The sequence below is a fragment of the Cebus imitator genome, unplaced genomic scaffold (assembly GCF_001604975.1).
Source record: "Cebus imitator isolate Cc_AM_T3 unplaced genomic scaffold, Cebus_imitator-1.0 Scaffold387, whole genome shotgun sequence".
Lineage (NCBI taxonomy): Eukaryota > Metazoa > Chordata > Mammalia > Primates > Cebidae > Cebus > Cebus imitator.
Genome location: NW_016107702.1, coordinates 1380296 through 1398470, shown reverse-complemented (window position 1 = coordinate 1398470; position 18175 = coordinate 1380296). Strand labels below are relative to the sequence as shown.

At 46.2% G+C, this 18175-nt stretch overlaps 1 protein-coding gene across 3 annotated transcripts in view; it reads left to right on the top strand.

The window, feature by feature from the left end:
* Positions 1-16845: 16845 nt before the first annotated feature.
* Positions 16846-18175, top strand: part of SEMA5B (semaphorin 5B) — a 118593-nt gene continuing 117263 nt past the window's right edge. For all 3 annotated transcript variants that reach the window (XM_017508199.2, XM_017508200.2, XM_017508198.2), the window contains exon 1: positions 16846-17185. The gene's annotated coding sequence lies outside the window, so the exon portion shown is untranslated. The remainder of the gene's footprint in view (positions 17186-18175) is intronic.

The window sequence follows — 18175 nt, the reverse complement described above, 5'->3', positions numbered from 1 at the left end:
GGGGACGGAGTTTCGCTCTCGTTACCCAGGCTGGAGTGCAATGGCGCGATCTCGGCTCACCGCAACCTCCGCCTCCTGGGTTCAGGCAATTCTCCTGCCCCAGCCTCCTGAGTCGCTGGGATTACAGGCACGCGCCACCATGCCCAGCTATTTCAACAACCTCTGAAGCACAAGCAATGTGACAGCCGTATCTTTAATATTGTCACAAGGCTAGAAAAAAAATCTTCCATAATGTCTACATGATAGAGCAGCTTGCTCATAACATTTGTTTTGTAATAATACTTCATATTCTGGATATCCCCCTTCTCCATAGGTGAGATCAGGGAAGTAACATGAAGAAGGTGAAGGGGAGGAGGAAGGGCAGGAAGACATTGAAAATATTATTAGATCATAACCTTGGGGAGCATTTTATAATTACCTAAAAATAAGATAGCTTGGCTTACCTAGGGAGTTCTGTTGTTCTCAAATAATCATTCATGAAAAGTTTAAATGGACAATAGAACCAGTTAGGAAAAATATATTTGTCTGAGAGCAACTGGTGTCATATATTTGAAAGATTCATTCAGTTAAATTTCTAAAAAAGATTGTAAACTCCTGGTGGGAAAGAGCTTTCAAATAACAGAAAACAACTTAAAACGTATGAAATGATGAAGAGATTTACTATTAGTTCATATAACAAGGACAGTTTTTTGGATTGGTCAATTTATTGGTTTAACAGCAGCATCAAAAACCCTAGCTCTGTCCATCTCTACTTTCTGCCATTCTCAGTATAGTTGCTAGCTTTCCTCACAGTCATAAGATAGCTATGCTATCTCTAGGCATCACATCCTCACACACCACCATTCAGAAGCAGAAAAGAGATAGTCTTTTCTTTGTGCCTTTATTTTATTTTATTGACATGGATTCTCACTGTAGCCCAGGCTGGAGTGCAATGGCACAATCTCAGCTCACTGCAACCTCGGCCTCTTGAGTTCAAGCAATTCTCCTGCCTCAGCCTCCTGAGTAGCTGGGACTACAGGCATGTGCCACCATGCCCGGCTAATTTTTGTATTTGTAGTGGAGATGGGGTTTCACCATGTTGGCCAGGCTGGTCTCGAACTCCTGACCTCGTGATATGCCCACCTCAGCTTCACAAAGAATATAGGCATGAGCTACCACGCTCGGCCCCACGCCTTTATTTAAGACTAAGAAACCTCTCTTCGGACAATCTACCCAGTGCACTAACTTGATATAATCTAATTCTGTGTCTCATTTTGAAATGCCAAGGCAGCCCTTCAGAAAATACATGACTCCATCAATCACCCTTGCTTGTTCAAATCCATTTGCTTTTTCAATTAGCACTGGGCCAGAAAGAGGATGACTATATGATATTTGAAAGAAAAATTTCATCCATATATACCTATATGTATGGCTGTTTCCCTCTCTATATGTGTGCACCCATCTGTCTACCTGCCACCTTTTATAGCTGTCTACAGTCCACAAAAGCTGAGATGCGCTCTTTGACATTTTCATTAGAGGAACTTGGGAATCCCTCTCATAGGATGACATTTGTCATATTGCAAGCTCTTTTTTGCTGCGTTTCCCCTCCTGTTTGACACTTAAGATCTTTCAATTGCATGCAGCAGAAATCAATCATGGTTAATTTATAAGGAAAAATAATTTATTTGGAGGACACAGGGTAGTCCATAGAATCAAGGGAAGATCCAGGGATCTGGGTACAGGAACTAATCACGTTTAGTTGCTAGGAGAATTCACTCCTGCATGCCAATCCTGCCCTCGGATTCAAGAGTCTTGAGGGAAAGCCAATTGGCTGCTCTTGGCTACAGACCCTTCTCTTAGCCAGAGACAGCTGGGGCATTTTTATTAAAGTGCCTATCAAAACTGCAAAACTGGGGGAGGAGTCTTTCCTCAACAGGAAATCAGCGTTTGGTGGCTGGATGCTGGGCAAGCAAATATAGACACTCAAAGCAACAATGAGCACTGCCCAAAAACAACATACAACCAGCACATGGAGCAAATGGGATTCATAGAATGCAACAATAAAATAACTTTTCTTGTTTTGATTCCCATGTCTTTTAAATCTGCTTGTTGGAGGAAACCTACCCTCTGACTGTAAACTCTACCCTGACTGTAAACTCTACTTACTTCTTGATAGTAAAACAGCCCATGATCACTTTAAAATATAAACACAATTTGGAATTCAGTAACAGAATATTAATTTTATTAGCACTTTCTTCAAGGATAAGACTCATCCCCCATTGCCTACCCAGGATCAGGCATCAGTTGCAGGCAGGCTGTCTGCCTTTGGCCAGGGGAGTGGTCAGCTTTTCTTTCCCTCTCATCTCTCCTGTCACAGCGAGGGTGGAAGGCATGGGAACAAGTACAAGAAAGTTTGTATTTAACGGGCACTGTCATCAAATGTCCTTGTGCTCTCATACCAGAGCAGAGCTTTAAAGCTGACTTTGTCTCTGGGCACCTTCATGGGTCTTTTTGAGACTCCTCTGGTGTGTCTTTTTGACCACAACACTTTTGCTCTCAGCTTCCCAAGTAGCACACCTGCCCATCTCTCTTACCTTCTAGGTTTCATGAAGCAGACGACAGACACTAGTCTCCTGCACTCCAGGCCTTTGACAGCAAGGGTCACACACTTAGTTTTCTAAGCGATCCTGTCGTATCCCTCTTCCTGTTGTATCACCCTTCACTTGAGCTGAGGGATAGGCATGGCTCTGATGGGGTGTGTGTGTTCTCGGCACAATGCTCTCCAAGGAAACTGTCTTAAGATAATCCTCCTCTCCTCGACTGCCATACCCTCAATTCCTTGGGTTCAAAAACATGAGAGATTCAAGAATTGCAATTTTTTTTGAGACAGGGTCTTGCTCTGTCACCCGGGCTGGAGAACAGTGGCACAATCATGGCTCACAGCAGCCTCGGCATCCCAGGCTCAAGCAATCCTTATGCTTGAGCACCCCCGCAACTCCCCAGTAGCTGGGACTACAGGTGCCTGCCACCATGCCCGGCCCTGTGCCTTTATTTAAGACTAATTTTAGTGTTTTTTGTAGAGACAGCATCTTGCCATGTTGTCCAGGCTGATCTCAAACTCCTGGACTCAAGCGATTTGCCCCACTCAGCCACCCAAAGTACTGAGATTACAGGCATAAGCCACCATACCTGGTCTATAAATAATTTTTAAAAAGCTTTGCCAATAGGTGACAGTGTTTTGTTTTCATTTGCATTTATTTAATTACTAACGAGACTACTCATTTTCATACACCCTGTGTGTGTCTAATAGTAGAAATAATTAATACACAACTCTCACTATGCACTAGGTACTTAAGCCAACTCATCTAATCCTCACATTGACCTTATGCAGTAGGTACTGCTATTATTCCCATTTGGCAGATGAGGTTCAGATTGATAAATTCGCTTGCCCAAGGTCACACAGCTAGTGTATCTGGCTCCGGTGTGCTCCTGCCTAACTTTTTCAACATTCCCTGCTCTGTTCATTGTACTTTACTCTGTGTCCTCCTCTTTTCTTTTCCACTCCCTCCTTCTTACCATCTTCATCTTCCCAGGGAGCACTTTGGCCTCACTAGCTGTTGTCAACCTGTTCAGTTTGAGTTCAACACATACGTAGTAAACATTTAGCATATGCCAAACACTATGTGAGGGGCTGAGAGACAAATAAACTTGGCGTGACCCTCAGGAGCCAACCATCTAAAAGGGAAATTATGGGCTGCACACACAGAGCACATCGTGGTGTTCTAGGGATGCTCACGATCCCTCCTCCACAGTTGCTGTTCTCAGAGACACTAAATGACTTGCCTGAGGTCATGCAACTCAACCATGGCGGTATGAGGATTTCTGGCATACCAATCAACCAGTCTCAGGTGAGCTCTTCAGACCTTTTCTTCTTTTACTGTTTTCATTGTCACTCCATGTCCAGGGACTAATTGCCACTAGAAATAGCCTTCATCTCCATTTTGGGGCTATTCCTGGAGCTTAAAGCTCACAGAAGGCTGCTTTCTGGTTAACTGAGGTATTACTCTAGCAACAGCAACAATACAAATCAGAATGGTAGCTGCAAATTTCACATTAAAAGACTCAGGTGTCCAAACAGGTAACTTCATTTTCTTATAACTCAAGTTAATTTCTGACCCCAAGCCCCTATTCTGCTTGATGTAAGAAATTTATTCTAGTCACTTTCAAGTACAATCAATAAACTTCAGTATTTCTTAGTCTTTTTTAAATTTAAAACTTAGTCTCTTCAGGATGATTTTCACTTTTCTGAGCTCCTGGAGAAAGGGGGGATTCCCTAAGTGCCCTCGCCCCCTCAGCAGCAGTGTGCTTCTGAGGTGGATGGTGGTATCTGTTTGCAACTTCTGTGGGCCTCAGAGTTGGGCTTGGCTGCGGTAATAGACAGTCCTGCTCAGGCAGAGACTGCACTGTCCTGGTGCTGGGGATCCCTGAGTTGTAATCACATCCCAGTCAGATTCACTGTGGGGACAGTCCACACCACACCCTTCTGATGCGTGACCCCTCATCCCAGCTGAGATCCCCTCCCATGGCTCTCTCTTTCTCAGTTAACTTCCTTGATCCACTCATAAGAACCTGATTTACCCTCTCATGGCTCTCTCAAGGCCAAGAAAGCCCAGGGGGTGCTTGTCTCCCCTTGCCTTGTGGCCGGAATGAGATGGAGAAGAGGAAAAAGAGAAGAAAAAAACACAGTGGTTATTATCTCAAATATCATTCTGTTGCATCAGTACACATTGCTTCCTCCAAAGCAGTGCTATTTTTCATTTCCAAGTTGAGATCTACCAACATGCCTCTTTTGTTGCCTTTTGACCAAGAAACACTGAGTACATTCCCCTCCTCCAGGAACTTCCACATATGTACACCTTTGGTCACCTTCCCAAACGTGCTGACCTGTGAATGTTCATTCACTGCCAGCCATCTGTGTCCTCCCCAGAGGTCAGTCCCCTGCACCTGAGAGCTATGGCTCTGCACCAGGGCAGTCTCAGCTTCCAGCTCCTCTTTTCACTCTCTCCACTCTTGAATCGCATGAACCCAACCAACTGGCTGATATGCTTATTTTTCATTTCCTTCTTTTCTTCTATGTAAGTATTTATTTTTTAACCTTTTTACTTGCCTTGAATCCTTTTTGGAAATAGATGAAGTCTAAATTAAAATTGGAATAAATAACACCATTGTAGCCTTTTTAAGGTTAAATGACTAGAACTACCCACATTATGCCAGATGTGGATACACCATAATTTTCCTGTCTCCAAATTGCTTTCATTTTAAATAGATTTCTTTGTGTGAAGCCTTTGATGTTTTTTCCCCCTTCTGAGTCAGTAATCCTAGTTAGGCAAAAGAAAGAAAAGGAATAATGGTGTTGGCTTATCTGTGATATCCCAGTTTTTGTGCTGGACGTGTTTATCTACATTATCTCATCACATGCATCCCAAATTCCTAGCTGGAGCCAAAGCCATATTTACCCTAAGGTTCAAACAAACCTATCCAGAAGACTGCAGGGGGGAATGGGTGGACAAGAATTCAGGGATTGGTTTAAGTCTCCTCTGAAAAATAATAATTTTCTAAGTTTGAAGAGAGAATCCAACTGGAAGAGAAGAATTTGTTAATTCATTCAAGAAATATTTATTGAGCATCTACGATGTAGCCAGTACTGTGCTAGGGATACAATGGTGAGAAATTCAAGGGCAATGAGCCAGTTTTGGAGGAGAGAAGAGTCCTGAGTGCAGCAGGGAGTGAGTATATCGCTCAGCTGTTGTCTAAGCCAGACCCCAGTCCTAAGACACAACAGCTGCAGTGCACAGCCAAGAAACACCAAAAGTTGCTTCAGTTCCATTTTCAAAGACGAGTGAGAGAAAAGTTGAGGCCAGTGTTTTCTACATCCTGCAAAACGATCCCTCTTCACAAACATCAGGAAACTTAACTTGGAGATGTTGTTGGACACCAGGAGGGGACTTTAAATGAGACATCGGTAGAGTCTAGGGACGTTGACCCAAACAACCGAGGCAAAAAGGAGGTACAGCGCAACGGCAGCTGACAGGACTCGGGCCCTGGACTTAACTGAGACATGCTGGGGCTTGTAAAGATTTGCCGGAAAAAATCGGGGAAAACTGCAATTCCCAAGTTAAGAGGGTGGCGCCAGAGAAAACAGCTTTGGGACTTTTGCCAAGTGTCTGCTTTTACCCCCAGGCTAATGTGGCCTGGAGAGGGTTGAGTTATTTCACATTGGGGCTCAGAAGAGATAATGCTGTCTCTCAAGGTCATTGATTTGGTAGCAGTCTCTATCCAAAGTCCTTCCCAGACCCAGTCCACCACATGGTATTATAGAAAAGCTTCAGGGTTCCCATCTCTGCTCTGCTGTTAACACATTGTAAGATGTTGGACAAGTGAATGCATCCCCTTGAGCTCTACTTTTTCATCTTTTGAAGGGAGGTGTTGGACTGGAGGAGCTATAATATTCTGATTCTTGGACTGATTTCACCGGTTCTGGTTACTGCCGATAATCTGATCCAGTTTTACTTGCCAATCCTGACTAATCCCCCTCATGTCCTTGGCCCTTTCACTCTAGCCAAGCCGATTTTCTCACTGTCCCTCAAACACAGCACATTTCTTTCCATTTCTGACCCTTTGGCAAATTCCTCCCTAGGGACACTAAGCACATCAGAATGCGCATGCTGATCAGACCATAGTCTCTCCATTGTTGGGAGGGACATGCCCACCACCTTCCCTGATGCAGACCTTCCAGGTGGGTGTATGTCAGCTTCCCTGGGCATCCATTACATCTCTGACATTAGTTTATCCTTTTGTGAATTTCATTTATATTTCCCTCATGTACTACATCTTGGAGGAAAGTGTTCTACAAGTTTATTACCCATTCCTTTTATTTGCTCTAACTATTCCTCTCTCATCTTCCCCTCCAGCGAGTATTTGGGTTGAATAAGCCCTTGTTCACCTTCTGGTTATTGATGAGTTTACTGATTGCCATCCTGTCCTTTTCCAGTCTGGAGGGCTCTAAACCTTTCTGGCCCTATCTTCCCTCAGCAGCCTTCAGCTATTCTTTTCTGTTCTTTCTCCAGTATCTGAACATCAGGGGTTCAGCGACTAGAACCCAGCACAAATCAGTGAGAGGTGGATGTATCATGTTTAAAGAAATGAGGGAGTGGGGGCTCAGTTATTTTCACCCACCTCCTCGCCTTGCTGATGCCTGACTTGTTTTCTTGGCTTTTGGTGCAAAGCAGGACTTCAAACTCTTGTATTGGAAGGGAAAATTCTTCCAGAGGCCCTCTCCTGATTTTTGACAGAGATGTTAGTGACAGAGTTTGGATTTTATTTTTAAACATATCTGCACATGCCACGTTAAATTCATCTGCCCCTTTTCTTGCCAAATTATACAAACTCAGTTGGTAACAATAACTAACATTTAGTGAGCTCGTACAATGCCCCAGGCAGTGTATTAAATGTTCTCCTTGCAGTATCTCTTTTAATCCTCTCTGTAACCTTATGAGGTAAGGACTATTATTATACAATGTTGAAGACAAGGATATTTATAAACAGACAGATTAAGTAGCTTGATCATCACACAGCTGAACAATGACACAGCCTAGATTCAAACTCAGGGAGTCTGAGATTTTCAGCCTTGATGCTCTATGCAGTCCTGGCTGTGGATTGGAATCACCTGGAGCTTAGAAAAAAAACACTAATTCCCAGGGCCCCACCCAGGGCAGTTAAACCAGATTCTCTGGGGATATCTTCAAGAGCTCCCGGAGATGACTCTAATGTCCATCCAGGGTCAAAGACCAATGCTCTGGTGCCTCCTTCTGTCAAAGCCTGTCAGTTTCTTGCCACTGTACCTGGAGGATTATAGTCGGAGCCATCTGCAAGGCAAAGATTTGTCATGTGACCTTCCCCTCCAGAACATGTATAAAGATGTTAAATCATACCAGTTTTGGCATAGATTCTTTTTTTTTTTTTTTTTTTTTTTTTTTTTTTTTTTTTTTAATTTTTATTTATTTTTTTTTTTTTTTTTTTTTTTTTTTTTTAAAAATTTTTTTTTTTTTTTTTTTTTTTTTGCTGTTGTTGTGGTAAAATATAAATAACATATAATGTATCATGTTAACTGTTGTTTAAAAAATATTTACTTTTTAATACATAAACTGGATTGTTCTACATATGTATTTTTTCTTTTTAAATTGTGGTGAAATACACTAACATAAAATGTGCCGTCTCGATGCTCTTGAAGTACACAGTTCAGTAGCATTAAGTACATTGGGCTACCATCACCACCATCCATCTCTACCACTTTTTCATCATTCCAAAGTGAAACTCTGCACTGTTGAAACCTCACCCCTCCATTCTCTCCCTTTCTCAAGCCAGTGGCAACATCTGTTCTATCTCCTGTTTCTGTGAGTCGACTACCCTAAACACATCATAAAGGTAAAATCATACAGTATTTTTCCTTTTGTATCTGGCTTTTTCACTTAGCATAATGTCTTCAAGGTTCATCTGTGTTGTAATAATATGTGTTAAATGTCATTCCTTTTAAAGGCTGAATATTTCATTTTATGTCTATATCACATTTTGTTTATCCATTTATTACATAGATCCTTGAAGAGAAAATTTTAACAATGTACCATCTAAAGAAGCCTAATTTTTTTTTTTTTTTTTTTTTTTTGAGAGAGAGGGTCTTGCTCTGTCATTCAGGCTGGAGCAAAGTAGCTTGATCTTAGCTCACTACATCCTCAATCGCCTGTGCCCAAGGGGTCTTCCTGCTTCAGCCTCCTCAGTAGCTAGGACTACAGGTGTGTACCACCATGCCTGGCTAATTTTTTTTTTTTTTTTTTTTGAGATGGAGTTTCGCTCTTGTTACCCAGGCTGGAGTGCAATGGCGGGATCTTGGCTCACCATAACCTCCGCCTCCTGGGTTCAGGCAATTCTCCTGCCTCAGCCTCCTGAGTAGCTGGGATTACAGGCAAGCGCCACCATGCACAGCTAACTTTTTGTATTTTTAGTAGAGACAGGGTTTCACCGTGTTGACCAGGATGGTCTCGATCTCTTGACCTCATGATCCACCCGCCTCGGCCTCCCAAAGTGCTGGGATTACAGACGTGAGCCACCGCGCCTTGCCTCCTGGCTAATTTTTTTTTTAATTTCTTTTAGAGTGATGGGGGTCTCACTATGTTGTTCAAGACTTGTCTTGAACTCCTGAGCTCAAACAATCCTCCTGCCCCAGTCTCCCAAAGTACTGGGATTACAGGCATAAGACATCATGCCCAGCTGAAGCCTAAATTTGTTCCTACAATTTATTTTCTGTCTCTAAGCCATTCTCTTGATAAAAGAGATATCATTCTTTCCTCCCCCTCAAGCTTCATGGTGACTTAACCTTTTAAAAGAGGCTTTCTTAGAGAACTTTGTCAAAAGCACTTTAAAACTCTAAGTGGGTTATAGGTGTTTCCTCATTATATCTACTCTTCCTTTACTTTCTTAAAGAACTCCACTAAATATATGCTTCCTCGCCTGCACCTGCCCACTCCTATATTTTCTCTGTGACCCAAGGCAATTCCCACCTCCTTCAAGAAGCCTTCCTGGACACTAAGCCTCAGCGACTCCCTCTCCTCTGAACTTCTCCAGTGTTTATTGCCTGGAGCAGCCAATCTGGCATTTACCTGCTATTTACTTCTTGCTTGCACCACACGTTCCCAATAAGATGATCATCCCTTAAGCACTGCTTATCCTCTGTGTGTGTCCTCTCTAGCCTCAGAACAGAACTGAGCAAATAACAGGGGTGTGAAAATTCTTATTTAATTGAAGTGAAGAAGCCTGCTGCCTCCCACTCACATCAGGGCTTCCTGGCTAACATCTGAGATCCAAGCTACCTGCAACATCGCCAGAATGTGTTAAGGACACATTCCATCCCCCTTTATTTCCCAGATGGGAGAGACCCAGCACTAAGCCAAATGGACGGGCTCAGGCAAACTTGTCTTCATCGGGCCTTCACTTACTGTCACGTGGCTCATATTCCCCTTACTGAGCACTCGTATTGTTTCTCTTATTCTTTTTTATTCTTCCCCATCTCAGCTCCCTGTTCTGCTTTCTGACCCCTTAGGGTATTACCTCATGCAATAAGAGTGGATAATGGGTTATCATTGTTTTTGGCATCTACCCCAGTCAAGATCCTACTCATGTGCTGGGGCTGTCATAATAGTCTCCTAAAACTCATCTCCCTCACTCCAGTTCAGCAACTGCTACCCTTCTCACTCCATCAGCCTTCTGCCCCAAACTTTGGATTATTTCTCTTGCCTGGACTATAGGAAAAATTCCAGCCCCCTGCCATTGCATTCAAGGCCTCTCAGGCCCTCCCACGGTCACGAGTCATCTCCCTCCATGACTTCTATCAATAATAATGTCTCGAATGCCTCCTCTCCAGGGGCTAGAGTTCTAGGTGCTTTGGATGGTCCTGGTACAGTGGTGTGCTCAATAGATCATTCAGAGGGAATGACTGTTTATCTCCCACTCCTGCTAAGGTCCTGTTAATGCATGGGTTGCCCTATTTAGATAAGGCATTAGGCCAGCCTACTGTTTCCCTGCTGTGAGGATTTTAGTCCATGGAACACCAGAGGAGAGACATCTTGGTGGGACTGAGAAGCCTTTCTGGACCTCTCAACCCCTCCAGTGGTTTTCTACCTCCAACCAGGCAGGAGGTTCTCCCTCTTTATGCCCTATCCAGGGGTCTGGTCCTGCTTGGGTCCTCTAAGCACCAGGCCCTTGCCCCTTCTTGGTTACAACCTGGGATCCTTTTCTTAATGAGATGCAGATCTCCTTCTGGGAACACTGCCTTAGGTGACCTTGGCCCATGCCCATCCTGTCCTGATCTTGTCCAAGACTTTTGTGGCTTCCCACTAGTCCTAGGAGATAATAACAGGCACAGATCTCTAGTGTTCAAATGCCTTCAAGAAGAGTGACCACACCTTGTGTTCTTCCTTGGGCCTAAACATCCTGAGAGCTGCCACTGTCCTCCTTGCCTGGAGTTGAGCCCTTGACTTGACCCTTTATCCTGCTCATTTGCCAGGAAGCCTGGTGTCATCCCTGAATCAGCCATGCCTCTGATCTTCACACCCCACACCTCAGTTCCTCTTGATTTAGCCTCAGCCCAAATCTGATAGTCTGTGCCTGGTCAGCAGAAAAGAGGAAGGCAGAGAGGTGCTTGTGAGTGTCCGGCAAGAGAGATGTGATTACCCCTGGGTGTCAGCTCAAGACCAAGCTACGAAGCCTGTCTTTCTTGTCTCTCATCACAGCATTGGCTTAGGGCTTTATGAAGAAAAACTAGAAATGTAGCATAAGGGAAAAATGGTTCCAGAAAAAAAATGTGTGCATGTGGGACTGATGAACACTTTTTGTGGGTTTCAGAGCTAACTCTCACCTCTGTTGTGACTTAGAATGCTGCATGTAGTTTACTAGGTTGAAAAACAATTAGCATATGTTTAACTACAATATGCATTTTCTATTAAAAAGTTTTTAAGTGCTAATATAAATATTAACTAATAATTAAGCAGTTGGAGGAAAAAAATATATGGAAAAATCTCAGTTCAAGTCTAGCTCTGAAAATTACCAGTTGCATCCCTCAGCCCCAGTTTTCCTATCTGTAAAATGAGGACAATAATCGTTCATTCATTAAGTTATTATTTTGTACCTTTAAAAAAAAAAACAAGCGCTGTTCTGTAAGCTGGGGCTATAGTGATGAACAAAGCAGGCAAGTCCTCTGCTCTCCTGGAATTTATATTCTGGTCAGGGGAGACAGACAATAAATATGTACAATGTCAGGTGATGATAATGACAAGTATTTGTCATTTTTGAAAAGATGGTAATACGTCTCTGATGAACTGATATTTGAGCAGAGATTAAAGGAAGTGAGAAAATGACCTATGTGGGCATTTGGCAGAAGAGCTTTCCAGGCAGGGAGAGCGTCAAGTATAAAGGCCTTGAGATGAGAGCGTTGGGTGTGTGAGGAACAGCAGAGAGGCTGGGGGAGCCTAAGAGAAGTAGGGATAGGGAGAGTGCTAGCAGATAATGTCAGGCAGGGCCTTGTGGGGTTGCTAAGTCTTTTTCTGTAGAAAGCTGGGGAGCCATAGAAGGTTTTTGAGCAGAGGAGTGATAGGATCTGGCTTAGGACAGCTTCCGTATGAAGAACAGACTGTAGGTACAAAGGTTAGAAACAGCAAAGCAAACATCCAGAGGAGAGAAGACAGTGGTTTGGGCTGGATGCAGTGGCTCAAGCCTGTAATCCCAGCACTTTGGGAGGCCGAGGCGGGCGGATCACCTGAGGTCAGGAGTTCGAGACCAGCCTGGCCAAGATGGTGAAACCCCGTCTCAATTAAAAATACAAAAAATTAGCTGGGTGTGGTGGCGCTCGCCTGTAGTCCCAGCTGCTGGGGAGGCTGAAGCAGGAGAATCGCTTAAACCCAGGAGGCAAAGGTTGCAGTGAGCCGAGATTGCGCCACTGCACTCCAGCCTGGCACCAGAACAAGACTCCATCTGGAAAAAAAAAAAAAAAAGAGTGGTTTGAACTAAGGTGTGAGTGGAAGAGGTGGGGAGAAATGGTAAGATTCTTAAAAGATTTCAAAGCTAGAGACCACAGAATTTATGGATGGTTTGGATGTGGGATATGAAATGACTTCAAGCTTTTGACCTTGAGGAATTGGAAGAATGGAGTTTTTTGTCTACTAGGATGAGGAAGACTGAGAGAGGAGATGGTTTGGAAAAGCAAATCAGAAGTAAAGTGTTGGGCATGTTAAGTTAGAGCTGTCCCTTAGATGGTCATGCAGAAGAAGGGGCAGACAGTTCGTTCTATATATCCAGGTTTTAAAAGTGAGAAAGAGGTAAGAGCCGCAGATACAAACTTGGGCATCATCAGCACAGAGAGGCAGTGACTTCATAAGCTCATCTAGGGCTTCACTGTAGCGATCTCCCTCACATGGCTGTGAAGGTCAAAGGGGATAGTATATAGTAAATACTTTTGTAAACGGTAAAGTGTTTACAAGGAACACAAGGAAAGGACTAAGTGTGCAAATATGGTAAAGAACAGAATGTAAAGCAGGATTTAAAGAAGTATCTTCAGGTAGAGTCAGCATCATAGAATATATGTGCAAGGAGAAGCTTACAAACCAGTGGATCAACCCCTTTTATTTTATCTGCGAGGAGCTGAGGTTGGAGAGATTAAGAGGCTTGTCCAAGGACACTCAGCTCATCAGTGGCTCAGCTCATCCTAGGACTGGGGAGCCCAAACTGCTGGTGCAGTGCTCTTTCCACCATGTGAAACACCTGCTCACATTTACTGCTTCAGCTCTTTCTGGATCTGTTAACCAGGGCCAAGTAATTCTTCAAACAAAAATCTAATTATATCGCCTTGTGCTTTTATACATGCTACTTCCTCTGCCTGGAATACTCTGCCTCCTCCTGCTTCTCTGTCTGGCAAATTCCTGCCTTATCTTCCATTCCCAGCTAGAATGGCCCTTTCCAATGAAGACTTCTTTGTCCTATTTGGTAGAGCTGGTCAGTGGTTCTCCACATGCCCGCAGAGCTCCCATCCTGTGGCTGTCCTATAACCTCTCTGTCCAGCATAGTGAGTGACACTTAAATGTTTGGGAAGGAAGGAAGGAAGATCTCTTCTCTCACATTAGTTCAGGACACTGGTAAAGCAGTCATTCAGTGACACTTCAGTTCCTCTGACCTGAGCATGCTTTTGGTTCACAAATTAACAATGACTTCTGGGGTGGGAATTTTCCTTTTTCTTTGCAATCCCCAGGCACAATGAGCAGGCAATTCTGGGACCAGGAAACGATTTGAACATTATATATGCTGTCTTTTTATTTTCAATTCTCTCTCTCCTATTAGTATATGACTGGCCATTTGCCTTTTGCTGAAAGGCAAGGTTTGTGTTTTTGCCTGGGCTATGCACAGGCATGTGTACACACGCACACACACACACACACACACACACGCGCGCGCACACACACACACAGCCTCTTGGGAGAGCCTGCACTCATTTTTTAGCTTGATCTCCCAGAAAATACTCTTAGGTGAGAGGAAGAAGACAGTGTTGTGCTCCCAGGTCTTTCCCCCATTTCTGTCCTTGAGCATGAGAATTTGGATCTACTTCTTAACGTCTTGGAACCTTAGTTCAAGGTAAGTTTGGAATTTCTAGGTCAACAGTGAATCCTAAAAACTCCTTCTCACCCCCTATATTCACTGCTCTTTAGCTTGTTTGCTTGAGACAACACTGTGTTAATTACTATATTTCCATTCTGCTTAATTAACAGTGTTTCGGTAGGAGAGAATTACTCCTAACAAGCAATTATCTTATAGGTTATTGCAAAGGTCTAAGGAAGGTGGCAGAAGCTGGTGGTGACACTGTGGTGATGAGATCAACACACCAGGTTTTGCTCCAAGTAAATGATTCAGAGATTCTAACAAAGCTGGGTTTGCCAAAGAGCAGGTGGTAAGCCAGGCCAGTAAAGAAACTGTCCCTTCCGGAGGGCTGGGCTTCTGAAGCTCTCCTGTATTGAGAGCTCTTGAGTAATCAGTGTTAATCAATACAATACTTTAGAATGCAATTAGGATTAATTAGCCCAGTGTTACAAGCTGTCCTGCTACTCCCTGAAAAGGAAAATTTTCTTCCCTGTGTTCCCAGGCTGGGGTCTCCTCTCTTCTCTTCCTGTGCCAAGCCCCCTCCCACATACAAACCCCCAACCCCCCTCTCCATTTTATGATACGGAGAGGGAGAGCCAGGAAGGGGCTTGACATGATAGTGGGAAAGAAAGAAAGAACACAATCAAAACATGGTAGCAAACAAGAGGGCAGGTGAGAATGTGTGCAGGGTGGAGAATATTTTGGTTGCCTTTCAAGAGAGAGCTGTGGCTGACAGAGCCACTCAGAAGGCATTTTGTCTATTCTCCCAACCAGACAAATTGGAAGCTCTCTTGTTCATTCCATTGTCCTGCAGTATGGAATAGCTTCATGTTTTTCGTGTTAATTAAAAGGTATCTCTATATTGCACGTACTTCTATTTCTTACTATGACAAAAACATTCCCCATGGTTCTGTAGGGAATGAGGGGGGCACACTCATAGCAGTGGAAAGGTTCCAGAGCGGGAATCAGCAGACCTATCCCCATCTCAGCCTGGGACTCTTAGAGAATGGCCCTGAGCTCATTGTCCTTGTCGATAAAATGATAGATTTGGACTCAATATCTTGTGCTGCCTCTTCCAACTTGATTTCTACCCCAATATTAAATGAATGGGCTACCAGATCGGTATGCCCACATGTACCCATTTCCTTCCTTTTTTTCTTCTCTGCATCTCTGCCTTTGTGTCCAGCATGTGTTTTCCCTTTGCAAGTTTCTCTCCATTCTGCACATTATGAGTTTCAGCATTTCCGTTGCCCTAGAAAGTCTATCTTTGAGATCTTGCACTGTTTCTGTTTTTACAGTATCTCATAAACTCCCTTCTTAGATTCAGAGCCACCCTTTCTTTCCCATTATCCTGACACACTGCTTCTTGCTGTGGTCCAGGGGTAGGAGGATGGCAGGGAGGAAGTGCTTCTCTGGGGCTGTTAGTGTCTCCATTCTTCTGCTTTATCTGGGGTTTCCTTTACCCAGAATTTTGTTATGTAAAATGCTTCACTCAGACTTTGTTCTAACTCTCCAATTTTTGGCATACTCTGGAAGGTCTTTTGATGTGTTCCTTCCTCCAACTTATCTAGTTTTATTTCATAGTCTCTCTGGTTCTCTTTTAGAATCACTCTTTCTTGGTTTTAATTTTTCAGGTCCTTTGTCTTTCTCACTTGTTCTTAGGTCACCTTTTTTTTTTTTTAAATTTTAAAATATATTTTTTGTTCAGCAGAGGGCTCCCTTCCCATCCCGCTTGCAACCCGGGCAGCTAGGATTTGAAGCTTGCCCCCTGCATCTTTCTCTCCTGCCTTCTAGCCATCAGAAACACTAGATCACTTTAAACTTGTAAACAATTCGGTGTCGCTCGTTGTGATCACGCTAAACATCCCCCCTCAGCCGAGAACCCTCCACCGCCTCCCCGGATCGCTCATCTCTTGGCTGTCCTCCCAATGTTCCTGATGCTATTTTACTCCGCGTATCCCCTACCGTTCTTCACAATTCTGTAGCGTGCGTATTACCAACCCCAGTTTACAGTTGAGGAAACTGAGGCTTGGAGAGTTTCGTTCAAGATCGTAGTTTGCAAGGTTAACCCTAATCTTACCAGTTCTGGCTTTCCAGCCTGGCCCCGAAGCTGTCTAGCCTCTCTCTGCCGCTGCAGCTTGTAACGGCTCTTCACCGTTTTACACGCGGCCCCTTCCACCTCAAATCCACAGGCAAGAAGGTCGTTCCGAACTGACCCGGCTGAGGAATGTGGGAGTCCGGAGTGGGGTGTGGGGGAGCTTCCTCAGGCTCGGAATGTCGGAGTGACGGGGTGGGCAGGCCGCGCCAATGCCCCGGGAGGATGTCACATTCGAGATGGGGTGACCGAGGACGGCAAGGCGGGATGTGGCAAACGGTGGCAAGTGCTCGGGGGACTAGGTCTCGCCGCTGGAACACCAACTCGGGAAGGGGCTTCGGCCCACCCTGCTGGTGGTAACCAACTCGGCAGGCCCCGGGCGGGAGTTGGCCGCACGTCCGCGGGATGCAGGGCGCCCCCTCGCGCTCCTCCGCGCGCCTCAAAGCTGGCGGGTGCAACGCCCGCCGCGGCAGGTCCGCTCCAGCCCCCTCCTCTTTTTCGCTCCGGCTTCCCTCCTTCTCTCCCCTTGCTCGCAACTCCTCCCCCACCGCCCCCTCCCTCCTGCTCCCGCGGTCTCCTCCTCCCTGCTCTCTCCGAGCGCCGGGTCGGGAGCTAGTTGGAGCGCGGGGGTTGGTGCCAGAGCCCAGCTCCGCGGAGCCGGGCTGGTCGGCCGCGCGTCCAGCGGCCGCTGGGAGCCTAAGCGCAGCGGGCGCTGGCCCGGGTCGGGACTGCACCGGAGAGCTGAGAGCTGGAGGCCGTTCCTGCGCGGCCGCCCCATTCCCAGACCGGCCGCCAGCCCGCCTGGTTCGCCCCCGCAGCTCCGCGCCACCGGGAATCGGGAGCCGCAGGGAACCGGGCACCTGCACCCGCCGCTCGGAGGTGAGTCCTGGGAGCCGCGGGCGCTTCCCCTGCGCGGGTTGCGGCTGCAAGTTGCAAACTTCAGCAACTCGAGTGGGTAGCGGGGTAGAGAGGTAAGGGTCCAGGCTCTGCTAAGTTGAAGCCTGGTAGGTGAGGCTGCAAGCGGAGGACAGGGGGTCCCTGCCTGGGCTTCTGCGCCTCCCGCTGCCACCTCGGCTTGAGAGCCCTCTGTGCTGCCGCGTTCCCGCCGCCCGCCAGCTCTGGGTCCCGGTTGCGCTCGGCCCTGCCTGGGCTGCGGTCGGCGCATCTGGGCTGCAGCGGCGATGGAGACCCGGGGCCCAGGCCTGGAGAAGGAGACGGACGAGAGAGGCTGGGGGATAAGAGGGGCAGAGGTGCGGAGATGGAGGCTCAGGGAAAGCAGGCGAGTAAACAGCACGGAGGGAGAGTGCGGGCGGCGAGGCGCACTGGAACGCGTGGCCCTCCCGGAGTGTGAAATCTCCCGCTCAGGGACGTCCCCGCTTCGCCGCCACCGCCTGTGGAGCCGCCGCCCAGATTCTTCCCAGACCCCCCTGCAGGACACTCTTGCCCTGGCCGGGGCCTGCGGAGCGCGAACTCTGCCCGCCAGGCCCCAGGAGCTGCTGACTGGGCCGGTGGAGAGGGGTGCGGCAGCGGGAAGCGGGGACGCGAGCGGCGATTTCTGATTTATGTTTCTCATGGTAATTTGTCTTTGTGGTTGGGGCTGCCCATTCACTTTCCGCTCACGTCCTGCGGGAGATCCAGCGCGAAGGGAGGGAGCAGGGCGGGGGGCGCTCGGGCACAGGGAGGGATGCAGACGAGAGTGGGGATCCGGGACCCGCGCAGGGCGGGAGCCGAGAAGGAAGTCGTTGCAGGACCCGTGGAGGAAGAAGGCGAGGCTCTAGAGGGCCCGGCCCAATCGAGCTGACTCCTTTACCCTTGGCAAACTTTAAACCAGGAGGACCACCTGCAGCGGCGTTGTTGCTCCCTTCTCCC